Genomic DNA, 13,131 nt, shown 5'->3' with positions numbered 1-13,131 from the left:
CATTCTAAACAAGTTTTAAAGCTTTCTGGGATGTTGCAACTGAAACAGCTATTTCATCATAGAACTTGTCAAGATCTGCAAGCTAGTGACTAAACGGACCTAAGGAAATCCTCAACAATGAAAAAGAAATTGAACTCTGACACACTCATGATCAATTTTAACTCAAGGATCATGAGACGTTTAAAACCCGATTGACTCAGAGAGAAAGCTCACAATACCCAGCCCAACAGGCTGTCTGCAGCTCCAGTACTAGTCTATCTTAGAAGCGTTAGCACAGCAGAAGAATCCTAGCATTTCAGTGGCAATAAGTGTGAATGTAATGAGAAGAATTGTTATTTCTCAGCTGTAAACATCCACAAAGTAGCATCATTTCATTCTCCATGGGATCCTGTAACTGAAAAGCTAGAGCCCATTGTTCCACACAATGGACCATTCTAGGAGTTTAGAGAGATGGACCCTCCTTGACAATAACGGGTACTTTGGATTTGACAAGACTTTCAACCAAGTTCAAAGATTGTCCTACTGAGCCATCTACCCAAAGAGCTGTCCCTAGTGCATCACAAAGAACATACACAATAATGGCAGCAATAATGCAGTGCCTGCAAAGTTGTTTATGTTTGGATTTGGTCTGTATGAACTTCCTGAGTTGGCATGATGAGGCTGAAAAGAACATACTCACAATTCCATATCACATCCCTTTGTATACACTGGTATTACTTTGCAAAATGAATAAATCCTCCATCACGGGCAACATCTGCTAGGAGAAATTCTAAAAACACTTGAGGTAGCAACGCAGAATGAATTCCAACCAAGGTGTAGACTCCAAGATCATATTAATTAAGGTCATGCTTAATCTGAAAGGAATTCAGAAAACCAAAAACCCGCTTATCGACATAAGAGTTATTTACAGACAGAGCAATTTCACTGGGCACTGCTAGATATGCTTGGCACCCTCGAGCAGCAAGAGAACCTTAATGTCAAGTACCACATATGCATCGTGGTGCATGCCTACAAATCAACAAGCAATCATTCCAGCAGATTTGCAGCTTCATGTTACCTTTCACTTGAGAGGAATGCTTCCACTTCTATTTGCCGTTTAGCCTACACTGAACAAGTTGGTGGAGTAAATCAGGGCAATGAACAGATAATTTGCCCCAGCAGTGCAAAAACCCCCAAAGACAGCCAGTTCCATGACAACTGTTTCATCCAGACAGTTGTATAGGCATCTTAAGAAATAAAATTGACTTGGTAAAATCTGCACTGGAGAATATTTCTTGACATACAATTTTTTTAAGTTGTGAACAAATCTGTACTGAGACAAAAAAAATACCCTTTTGTGCACCTTCAATCAATGGGACCCAATGTTTACTTATCTAGACCAAATGGAAATGTACTAAACGGTAATTAATATAATGTACAAGCATATTTCCATATGTGAATAAGTAATCATTATCACACTAAATCCTCAAAAAATATTTTCATTTATTTTCATGGAAAACATTCATATGTAGTCCTCATGTATAAAATCTTATCCATAGGTTAAAGTGGGCTTTGCACAGTCCATTATTATATAATACATCTATGATTCCTAAAATTCATGACTACACAATTTCCAATGAATTAAATATACAAAAAAGTATATAATAAAAATCTATCAACGCAGCGTTTTGATAGAGATCGAAATGGTTCATACCACCTCAGGACAAAATGTATATATTTCGAACCCTGGGCGTAGTTTGCGTAGTCGCACTATGCGTAGCTACGCGAAGTGCACATTGCACGCTACGCGAACTGCTCAACTTGATGTTGCCGATCGCGAACGAGGAAAGTCTCGCTGGGATGTTGATTTTGCTCATTCGCTGTCATCAACTTGAGTCTGAGGACCGTGAGCGAGCAAAAAAATGCCCGCTACACGTTTTTGCACTGTGCTACGTACGATTCGCATAGCGCGTAGTTGCGTAAACTACTCACACTCCGCGAGCATAGCATAGTTTTCCGCCCATGCTTATATATTACACAAATATTCTAGACCGAGAAATAAAAATTACTATACAACTTTTATCAAACAATCTAGCATGTCAAAATGAACTATCCATTTACCATTAAAGCAACATCCCATTTGTTTCTATTAAAACCTCCAAACATATATATTACTCAATTGATCAAGATTTTCCTAAAATTTCTATATTTCAATCATGTCTCCAAAAAAGACGTATGAAAAACCAATGAATGAAGGTGGGAATAATAGAAAATGGTACCAAAATAGAACAAGAGGTCCCAAAAACAAGTTAGATTCTCGGACACATCGTATAAGAGTACAGACTCCGAGGGAGCCACAAAACAAGATTATAGGAACAACAGGGATAATAGAGAAGCAACAGCTGGACCAAGTAGAGAAAATCTGTTTTTCGCTTTGCTTTAGAACTCCAGAAAAAACATGTAAAATCCCTGAGCAAGAGGGATGTATCATTATCAGAAGAGAGGCTTAAGGAGACACTATATGAGAACAAGAATTCAAAAGGAGTGAGAGAGTGGTAATATAAAGCAACAAGACCCCAATCATAAATGAATCATCAAGAGCTCGATCAAAAGAGCAAGAACAGGTCTTAGACACAGGTTTGCATTAATTACTGTTTAGTGCATTTCCATTTGGTCTAGATAAGTAAATGTTGGGTTTCAATGACTGAGGGTGAACAAAAGGGAATTTTTTTTGTGTCTTAGTTGTAAACTACCGCGTCCATTTTGGCAGTTAAGGGTGACTCCTTTTCTTTGGAGTTTGTTGCACAAATGTATGGCATTCTCAAGATGTTAAATCCAGCTGCTCTGCGTTGTGTTTCCGACGCCGCTCGTGGGGTAGGTGCATCGGCTAGGACTGTTGCCGCCGAAGGTACCATACCTTCTCAGCCGGTCCCACGGGAGCAGACTGTGAGGTACCTCAGGGAATCTTCTGGGGTAACAATACTGCAGCAGGACCAATCGGCCTGCGCTCTGGTATTACTGACCATACAAGGTTGTATACCACATTGCAAGTTTTTTACCCTTCACTAAACAATTTTTTCACTGTGTGGTACTATCTACCAAGGTCCTGAAGAATTGCCATCAGGCATGAAACATGTCGACCATAATTGAGGGTAGTAGCTAATTTTGCTCTAATAGTTTCAGGGCATTTTTTCCTCCCCTCATACACCACCTCCCCTTTTTTAACCAAGGGAGTCTACCACGAGAATAAAATTAGGTTGTGGACTGACTCACCTTTTTTAGTTTCTCTTTCACGTCACGACCACACTCCCCACGCCCTCTCACACGCATGCACCATATGGCGGGAACAAAAGATCTCCGATAAAGAGCCCCGGTTTCGGGAGCCCGTCAGACATTGCAGCGCCAGTCTGACGAGGAGCAGAACCCATATGATGAAGCATGACACCTAGCTTGCTGGGTGTGTGAGGGTTTTAGTTCCAACTAGGGGATTCCCCCACTCACTAGCACACACTCCTCTCCGTCACTCTTCCCGGGGAACTTTGTACACTCTCTTTGTGTCACAAATCTATCCTGGTGAATGGCTTTCATGCAGAACTATTTACTTGGGGGATTTTTTTTAATCTCTCCGCAATCAAAGATACTACACATCTTTCTACTTCCTTTAATACTTCATTGTATTTCTTCTATACACTTCTCAACTTGCATTCCTCTATGTCCAAGTTAGTCCTTCTGCAATTCTCAGTCAACCATATGTTTTCCTTAACCTAGACCTCTACCTGTGTATCTCTGGATATACCCAAGGACCTGTAACATAGTAGTTTTACCTCAGTCACCCTACTATAGTCTATACTCTAAGATACCTCCCACATCCTATATCGGAGCACTCTTAATGATACCCTAACAAATAAACTACCGATACCTGTAGCCCTTCTATTAACATCTCTGCTACAACCAATCCTGATTTTATTGAATAACCGCAATCCTTAGATCCTACCCCCTCAACCACTCCCCATTATTCATATCCCCTTTTAATATTTACCTCTTATGTGTCACTTTCTTTAATCCCTTTTTTCTTGATTTTGTACTTGAATGTCTTTCAAATGGCTCAAAGAAAAGTTTTCTTTTCCATTTTTGAATTACACCAAAATGAAGTTTAACCAGCCTGGGGAAGACTCTGCATGGGAGTGCCTCATCTCTGAGAAGGTTAGAAAAAACATGTAATAGATCCGGCAAACCTTAATAGTGATGAACAGATCTGCCACAGTAAATTAACTGGTAGAGGCTCACTGTTCTGCCTGACTAGGGGGGAGTTGGAATTACTACTTTAGCAACAAAGTTGTAGCTCACTCTTTAAAGCCACATGCTTGTTAGCTATAGGTGACTGTGAGAGATATATATATATATACATATATATATATACATGTATATATACACGAAACATTTTTATCCTCTCCTCTGCAAGGATAATTTTCAAGAGGGTAGAAATCTACAGTTTGCTGGGGGACACAACGTTGATCTTGGCAGGGCCAACTTAAACTTTCATTCTTTTCATAATACCATTAATTTGAGTAACCGTGACACCTAGTATTTACAGCACTGAGGAACTAAAAGAAATATATTAAGCACTATATAAGAACATGTTACATTTGCTATTATAATTATTAAAACTATTACAAAGAATAAGATGGATAGAATAATCTCATTACAGAAGCCAGTCTGCCATTTATTTTCTTACTAGAGCTGCACTGGGCCATCAAAAGTAAAGATCACTTCTTGTCCTTTCTTGACCATACTTTATGCTTAACACTCTGGTCCTTCTAGACCTGCCTACAAGCACCAGACTCCAAAGTAAAACCCCATACACAATCAAGACAAGCAGTACTATCTCCTGTAGACTGGAACAAGGAAAGGCCCACGTGCAGGGAATAATGTACCCAGAATAATGCATTTATAACTATAATGCAAGTCACATTAGAGATTTTTGGTTCCATAAAGGCACCCTGGCTTTTAAACCCATACTCATATACAGGGCAACCGATCCAACATTTTATAGTCTTCATCTCCTCAACTCTCATTACCCATCTCCCAATCCCCCAAACGTCTGAAGACACATTAAAACCGGACGGCTAATATATTGTGACAAGTGCATAATGCTATGAGTTAGCAGGAAGAGAAAAACGGTACAATATCAAGGTTTCTGCTTAATTTCTTCCCAGACTTTAGTCTAGCAATTCAAGACGCTTCGGTCTTTTCAAAGAATTAAGACAGATATACAAACTTATTATGCAATACCCAGTGAATACTTGAGTATTTTTCCTTCATCTGGTAGACGTATTACACAGTATTAGAGATGAATGACAGATCCAAAAGAATATGAACTTCCAGCTGGCCGAAGCTTCTATTAGAAGTTCAACAATTTAATACAGAAAGCCCACTTCCACCCAGTGCTGGGAAGAAACCACATTGGTTGGCACTTGGCTGCCATGATGTTCCACATGGTTGGAAACCACTAGAAGCGCAATGTATCTTGCTTCCCAGATGTAAATTAGAAATAAAGAGACCGTGCACTAGGGTCTATGGTGTGGCCTAGAACCTCATCACAGAAGCTGGCCAAGGAGGAAGCACATGGTTTCATTAGCAGTCCAGTACCCTACTTGACAAGGATTCTTTCCATCGTTCAAAATACTAAAGCTGCAGTAGTCTCACAGAATCCTGAGATTTTTAAACTTTATCCCTTAGTTTTCCTTTGATGAAAAAGGATACCAGATGGTCTGCTAGTGGAACTGAAGTTGTAGCAGATGACCAAGCAGTTTAGGTGTGAACGAGCCTTACAGGCTCGAAGAGTGGGCAGCAGAAACCCTCAAACAAATGCAGATTGTAAAACTGTGTGTTTTTATGACATTTTTCACATGCAGAGTAACTGACAAACTGGTGCTCATGACAACACGTTCACTGCAAGAAAGATCTAAATGCATTTGGTACGTTTTGCATTTGCTAGGTATCCCATGAAGCAGGCTCACAGTAAACAAGGGGTTTTATGGAGATGTAAAAAAATATATATATATGACGCAGTGCTGAACCAAATGTAATGCTGGTGATGTTGACAGTGGTGGAAAAGTCGGAGGTCATCAGTATGTTTTGAGATCTGACGAACAGTAAAGCAGTAACCCATTGGTGGACGGTCCCACCAATGATGCTGCTTGATAAGAGGTCAAGCAGGAACACAGAACGTGTGCAATGCCACAAACTACTAAAAGTCACCATGCTCTGTTTGAGGAAAAAGCCTACATACATTTAGGTATTTACAATGGACATAATGTTTGCTGAGAAAAGAGGCCGAATGAAAGCCAAAAGCTGGAAAGGAGAGTTTATCAGAGTTTGTTTAAATAGCAGGGGGACCAACCAGAGTTGAAGGAAGGCACTCACAAACTTCGTGAACATACTCTTGCCCCAATAATCACTAACTTTATTTATCTTGGTGTTAATGAATCAATGGGCAGTGCTCTGGGATGAACACCATAGATAATCTGGGGCATTCGAATTCTTGTACATAGTGATTTGTGAATACTATAATATACAAAGTCACTGCTAAGTAAGTGTAATTGTTGTGTAACCCACGGTGGTCAGTAAAGTTGATTCTGCTGTGGAAACACACAACACAGTTGTTGCATATTTGCCCAGAAGGAGCCAAAGACTGTCTTGATAGAAAGTTTCCATTTCAGGGTGAGCCATAATACGATCATCTCAGCAGTTTGCTCCTTCAATACATATTTGAATATAGTTTTTCTAGATCACTAAGGGGCACTGTTATGTTGCTGGTAGTGACTAACAAGTCTCCAACAGGGCCAGGATCTCCACAGAGTCATCTTACATTATATAGAAGGAAAGAAAGGATTAAACTAGGAGAAAACATTTGTGCCCTCTTGGAGCGGAGTTCATCTGGGATCAAAAATCTTATGAGATAATTTGAGTAAAGGACAACAATGTGATATGATCATGTTCAGAATGTGGAAAAAGATAAATACAAAATACAAAATAACAGGACAGTTTATAAAAAGCCAATAATGTGATAAAGTTGTCTGCTCTGTTTGTAGGAGGATAGGGCACAGGTGAACAAAGAGGCTAAATAATGTTCTGAGTTTACTAGAGGAGTTTTAGAGGGCTGTCCATGAATGGTGATGGACACGAGAAGATTAAATCAAGTTGATCTTTATCTTATCTTTCTATTTAATCAACTTATAGAAGACAAATAAGGTACGTACCTTTGGTACCATGCTTTGTGGTGGATACTTCAGCTAACTGCCGATTCCTCACCTTGAAATCCACCCTAGGCTGGACATTTTTCATGCAACAGGTCCTGGGTACCAGCAGGTGTCACTATTGAGCAACCCACTACAGAAAGTAATGGCATGGAGCTGTCCCTGAACACTGATGTACGTTTTACACATAACTTCCATGCCTTCAGACATGGAGTGACTGACGAATTGAGCAACAATGTCCTTAACGTAAATTGGGACCTAACAGAAGCTCACTGCATAGAATTGGGAGGACGGTAAGCAGTGAGGACTTTGCAATTAGAAATAGTATCTAAAAGACAGCACTGCAGATCAGAAGTAACTTGTTCTTCTGCTGGCCGGGTCTAACTGGTAATTCCTCATCATTTGAATAGATACCAAAGCAGAACCAGCAGTCTGAAGAGTGCATTTCACATTAGGAAGTCCTGCAGGACAGAACTAGCAAAATGAACCTCCCTGTGGACTCGAGAACCGAGACAGGTGTACATGGTGAAGGTATGAAAGGAAGCACATGTGTTGGCCTGGCAGATATCCAACACAGAAACGCTACTGGACACGGCCATAGTTGCAGTCTTTCACCTTGATGGAATTAGCCGCGAGGTCCTAAGGTGGCTTCTTCATGGACAAGTTAAAGAAGGTAGTAGATCACAGATGCATAAACAAAGCTTGCAACTTACTGATAGAATGTTCAGACAAGATCACAAGACAAACAGTTTTAAGAGTCAATCTCAGGGTCAAAAGGAATGCAGATGAAACATTTAAGAACCAAATCATTAAAAGGCACAGATGGAAACATGCATGTGATCCCTTAAAAAACAATAGGTGACTTGAATAAAGATAACTGATCAGGAATACCTAGAGAGACCAAAAGTGTTCACACATAACTCTCAACAGGGACAACAGAAACAAATATTGCCAGGCCACGGACAAAACAAACAGAAGCAGACCAGTCAACTTAGTCTGTAGAGAGGCAATGTATTTGCTTCTAGCACCTAATCACAAACTTAGCCCAAACACTGGAATAAATCAAATTGGTGGAAGAGTGACGCACTGCTAAAATCACAACTATCAATTTCAATAGCAGATCAAATCCACCCGCTTCCGCTGATTAGAAGTGTAGATTGTGGAAGTTTGAATGTAGTACCCTGCTCTGTTGCTTGGCCAGATTCCTGCCAAAAGCAGCAGCTGAGCCCAGTCCCTTCTGACCATGAGAAAACAACAAAACAATGGCAAAGGCAGAATGCCCAGAGTCCCAATGAAGATGAAATCGGACTTGCAGAGAGTCCTGGGGGAAAATTTAGGATGCAAAAGGAGTGCACAGAGTATTCCCAGCAACAACGAAAGGCTCACTAGTCAAAGATGTTTCTAACCACCTCCGGGTGCCCTTCAAGGTCAGTAAGATGAAGCGTGCCTAAAAATTGAATGTGTGTCTGAAATACAACTGGTGCTCATGTAAAGCAGTCTAATTCCTTTGGGCTGAGTTCAAGCTATATACAACTGCAAAAAAAAAACCTAATACATGCACCCAGTATAGAAGGTAAAAAAACCTTGTTGGTCAGTTGGAAAGCATACAATGCCAAGATGTTGCATTTCTGCTCCACCTGAAATCAGAGACCACTGAACACCCCCTCAACCAAAGGCCTCCCTAGCCTAGAACTGATATGGGCTATTACCACCATGAGGTATGAATGGGGCAAGGAAAACAGTCTGCCACAAGTTAGGATGGAATCCTTCATCAACACCTAAAGGTACCTCACTGCCTCATCTGAGAGACATAGGTTGTCCAAGAAGCATACCCACTGTTGAGAAAATTGAGGGCAAAATTTCCACTGCAAATTTTATGTGTGCCACTGGGCATTGAGCGAGCACCAATAGGATGCACAAAGCTAGGAGACTAAGAAGCATCAGAAACTTTCCGGATGGAACCAAAGTATAAGCCCCAAACATTGGAATCCTAGCCTGAATGTTCTGGACTCACTGCAGGGGCAGGAAAGGCGTTTAAGTGCACAGTGTGCAGGATATCCCCAATAAAGGGAACACTTTAAACTGGCTAAATATAGGATTTCGCCGCACAGATGGAAAATCTCATGATACACAGCAGCAAACACCTTTAGGTGGTTCACCAATGAATTAAGTGAAACTGCTTTCAGCGGCCAATAATTGTGGTGTGGCAATCATTTTTTGCCGCAATCTGCAAAGATGGGCCGCAACCACCGACATCACCTTTGTGAATATCTGGGGAGCCGAGAGGCAGGACAGTATATTGGTAATTCTCAAACCCAACAACAAACAAGAGGAAATGTCACTGAGGCTCCAGGAGGAGCATATGAACTACACATCCTGCAAGTCCAAAGACATCATTCAATTCACCAGGACAGACCGGACAAGGACCAAAGTCAGCATCTTGAACTTGTCCATCATTAGGAAGCTGTTTAGAAACCGGAGGTCTAAGATTGGCTCTAGTCCCTATCCTTCTTGGACATCAAGAAGTATTGGGAATAGTACCTTGTTGCCTTCTCTGATTTAATGACTATTGCCAATTTGGTGAACAGCATCTGAACTTCTTTGCTCAGTACTGCAGCATTACCTGGGGAAAAAAGGGGAGGGTTTAACCCAATTGAACACCCATCAGATCCATTTGTCTGGAGTAACTGTGCGTCAGACAGGCAGACAAAATTGGACTGTATCCCTTACCTGGCCCAGATGAAGACTGGACGAGGAACTAAAGTGGCTTGGCGACTGCCATAGCAGACAGAGAAGGAGAAAAGCTACAGAATAGGCTGGTGGGCAAGGCCTCTGCTACCACCTTTCCCTTTGGAGCTGCTAAAGATTACGTAGGCTGCTAGAGAGGCTGAACGGGCTGCCTCTGTGAGTAGGCCAAACCAGAGAACAGCACCAGAACTTATGGTACTGATGGCAGAATTGGTTTGCAGGAAAGAGTAACCTCAGTAGGGAGCAGAGTCCGCTTTCTCACCGGAGAGTCTTCAGCTGTCAAACAGGACACAGTAAATGCTAAGGGCACACATCCAGGTATGGCCTTGAATAACCATGCTGGTGCCCATGGAACAGCCAACATAATCTGTGGTGTTGAGAAAGGTCGACTAAATATATGTGGCCATGCCATTACTCAAGAATTGTCTGTCGGAAAGTAATTCGAAACTCCTCAGGAAGGGTTGGCAAAATATTACTTGCATGCCCCAGGGTGCATACGTGTAATGATTCTGAAGATAAACAATTCAGGGATCTAAGGGGCAAACTGGTGGAAGAGAAGACCTTCTTGCCAATGGCTTCAATTTGTTGAGATTCTCTGTGAGCAGATGCAGTAGGAAAGGAGTTTGGATTCACCTTACTTATGGATGCTTGAATGAACTGGGTCTCCAGTGTCTAGAGCAAATTAAGAAGGCTGGATCTTCAGCAACTGCCCTATGGCTTTGAGCAACTGGCCAACTTCCTGGTGGCGCTCACCAAGATTTGGCATAGGCTGCAACAACAGCCTCTGTTGGAGCCTCATTGAAGGGCAGCAAAGGGTCAGAAGTGGAAGGGCCTGGCCTCAAAACTTCGGTAAGAAAATTCACCATAGTCTCTACAGTAGGCAAATATAATTCCAAGATCTCGGCGGCCCTAAGAACAACATGTGTGAAAGAAGTGCTCTCCTCAATAGAGGGCAGACGTGCCTTGATTATTTGAAGTATGATGTATATTGTAGCTTCCGTATAGTGAGCGGGGAGCCAATTGTCTGACAACATTGTTGTTTTGGAGAACATGTTCTAGCTCTGGAAAGCATCAGAGTCAGATCTGAAAATTGCCTCCAGCTTTCAAAGGTTCTAGTGGCAAGGCTGGCATGACTGGACAGTCTTCTCAGGTCATGGGCTACACCTAATTGATCGTAAAGGGTGACACATGCTGAGACATTTATTTATTTATTTTATACATTTATAAAGCGCGCACAGGGTCTCCCGGCACTAAACAAGTGCAGGGAACATTAGGCAACAGGCAAGAATAAGAAGAATAGGAATCAAGCCAGGTCGCTGAAAAGCAGAGTCTTTAAGCACTTACGGAAAGCTAACAGAGAATGACAATTCCTAAGTTCAATTGGGAGAGCATACCAGAGCTTGGGGCCCAGGTAAGAAAAAGAGCAACCCCTTATAAGAACAAGTTGAAACCTGGGGACTGAAAACAGTGAGAGGCTGGAGGATCTCAGCTGTCGAGCGGCGCATAAGGTGTTACCAATCATTGAATATAGGAGGGTGCAAGGCCACATTTGACCCAAAACGTGTAACAAAGGGCCTTGTACTCAATGTGCTTATTGAATTCAAGCCAATGGAGTTGGTGGAGCAAAGGAGACAAAGAGGCGCATCTAGGCAGATGGAAAAGAAGACGAGCAGCTGCATTTTGAATGACCTACAACCGGTGTACTGAGACTTTGTCTGCACCCAGATGCAACCCATTGCCGTAGTCCAGCCTGGATATTACCAAAGCCTGCCGAACCGTTCTCTGAGCTGCTGGTGTAATTAGCCAGAGGATTTTTTTTAACCATCTAAGAACAGCAAAGCAGGATGCCATAACCCTGCGAGACATGGTTGGTTCCAGATCAGAAACAGGGAGTCAGAACTGGAACCATCGCCTTTCAATCAAAGGGTGGCACCAAACGGTCAGAACCATCATGGACATTGGCAGGGGTGTGGAAGAATGGAAAGAATTGAAAATAAAAGCATTGCCAAGATAAAGTACTGGCCCCTATGCCCTGCACTGAAGTCCACTTCTTTTTAGGTAGATGTGCACATGAGATAAGACAAAACATGTCACGGAGTGCAAGAGACCAAACAACTGAAATGGACTTAACCACTGCACCATGCCGTACACAGCGGTGTGGGGAACCCAAATCTAAATTACAACTAAACAAACCAACGAAAAAAAAAAGGCAAACTAAAAGAACCTTGATATACTTGTGTACTTTTTGTTTATGATTATAATTTTTTCAATTACATTTTGCTGGCAAGACATTTGAAGTGATCGCTAGCCCAGACCTAAAGTGATCCATTACAGAAGCACTATCTGGAAAACATATAAAAGCAATCCATCACAGAAAGTAGATTTTTCCTGAAAGATCAATCACAACAAAATACAGCAAACCATAGTGTAACATATATACACCCTGCTTAACATCCGCAGGCACATAAAACAGCAAGAACCCTAAAGTGAATACTAAATGGTAGGTAACTGTTTTAAGTTTAGGACTTTGTTATTCACCAACTATTCCCTAGGCTCCCATAACATGTTCATTCAGAAATTTCCCATCATACAATTTCTATTTGAAGCTGAACACAATAGTCTCCATTTGGCAGGACCATAGTAGAGAATTCCCTCCTTTAAGGTCCCAGATGATACTTTACACAGTGAACAAGAGTCAAAAAAGTTTGTATCCAGCTATTAGATATCCTCAGGTAGCCAACAGCCCCTGCCAGGAGAGGCTGGATAGGCTTAAACAGTAAAAGACAGGAGGTCAGGAAACGACTCCAAAGAAAGACACCAGTCAAACCCAGCACTCTGTATTATAAAAGATTTAGAGTTTGTTAATGTTCAATGTGAAATACGCTGTTGTTCTATTTTCGAATCTAAGTATTCTATGGAAGACATAACTGACAACCATAAACAATTCCTTTGGCTAGCTGCAACAACTGTTGGTAAGCATGACTGAAACAGACTTAATGGCTGTATTGTATGAAGACAGATTAACTGCATTTTGTTCCACTTGTGAATTTAATACTCAAGAGGACTGCTATGTAGGGCAATTCTACCAAGTGCCTGCTACCAGCGAGCACAAGAAATATTCGAAGAATAATAAAACATTACAAGA

General features: G+C 41.4%; 1 protein-coding gene across 2 annotated transcripts in view; it reads right to left on the bottom strand.

The window, feature by feature from the left end:
- The window catches only part of MED13L (mediator complex subunit 13L), a 916,648-nt gene that overhangs the window by 193,825 nt on the left and 709,692 nt on the right, over positions 1–13,131 (bottom strand). The window lies entirely within an intron of this gene.

Source organism: Lissotriton helveticus, chromosome 11 (genome assembly GCF_964261635.1).
Source record: "Lissotriton helveticus chromosome 11, aLisHel1.1, whole genome shotgun sequence".
Taxonomy (NCBI): domain Eukaryota; kingdom Metazoa; phylum Chordata; class Amphibia; order Caudata; family Salamandridae; genus Lissotriton; species Lissotriton helveticus.
This window is presented reverse-complemented; position numbering and strand designations above follow the sequence as displayed.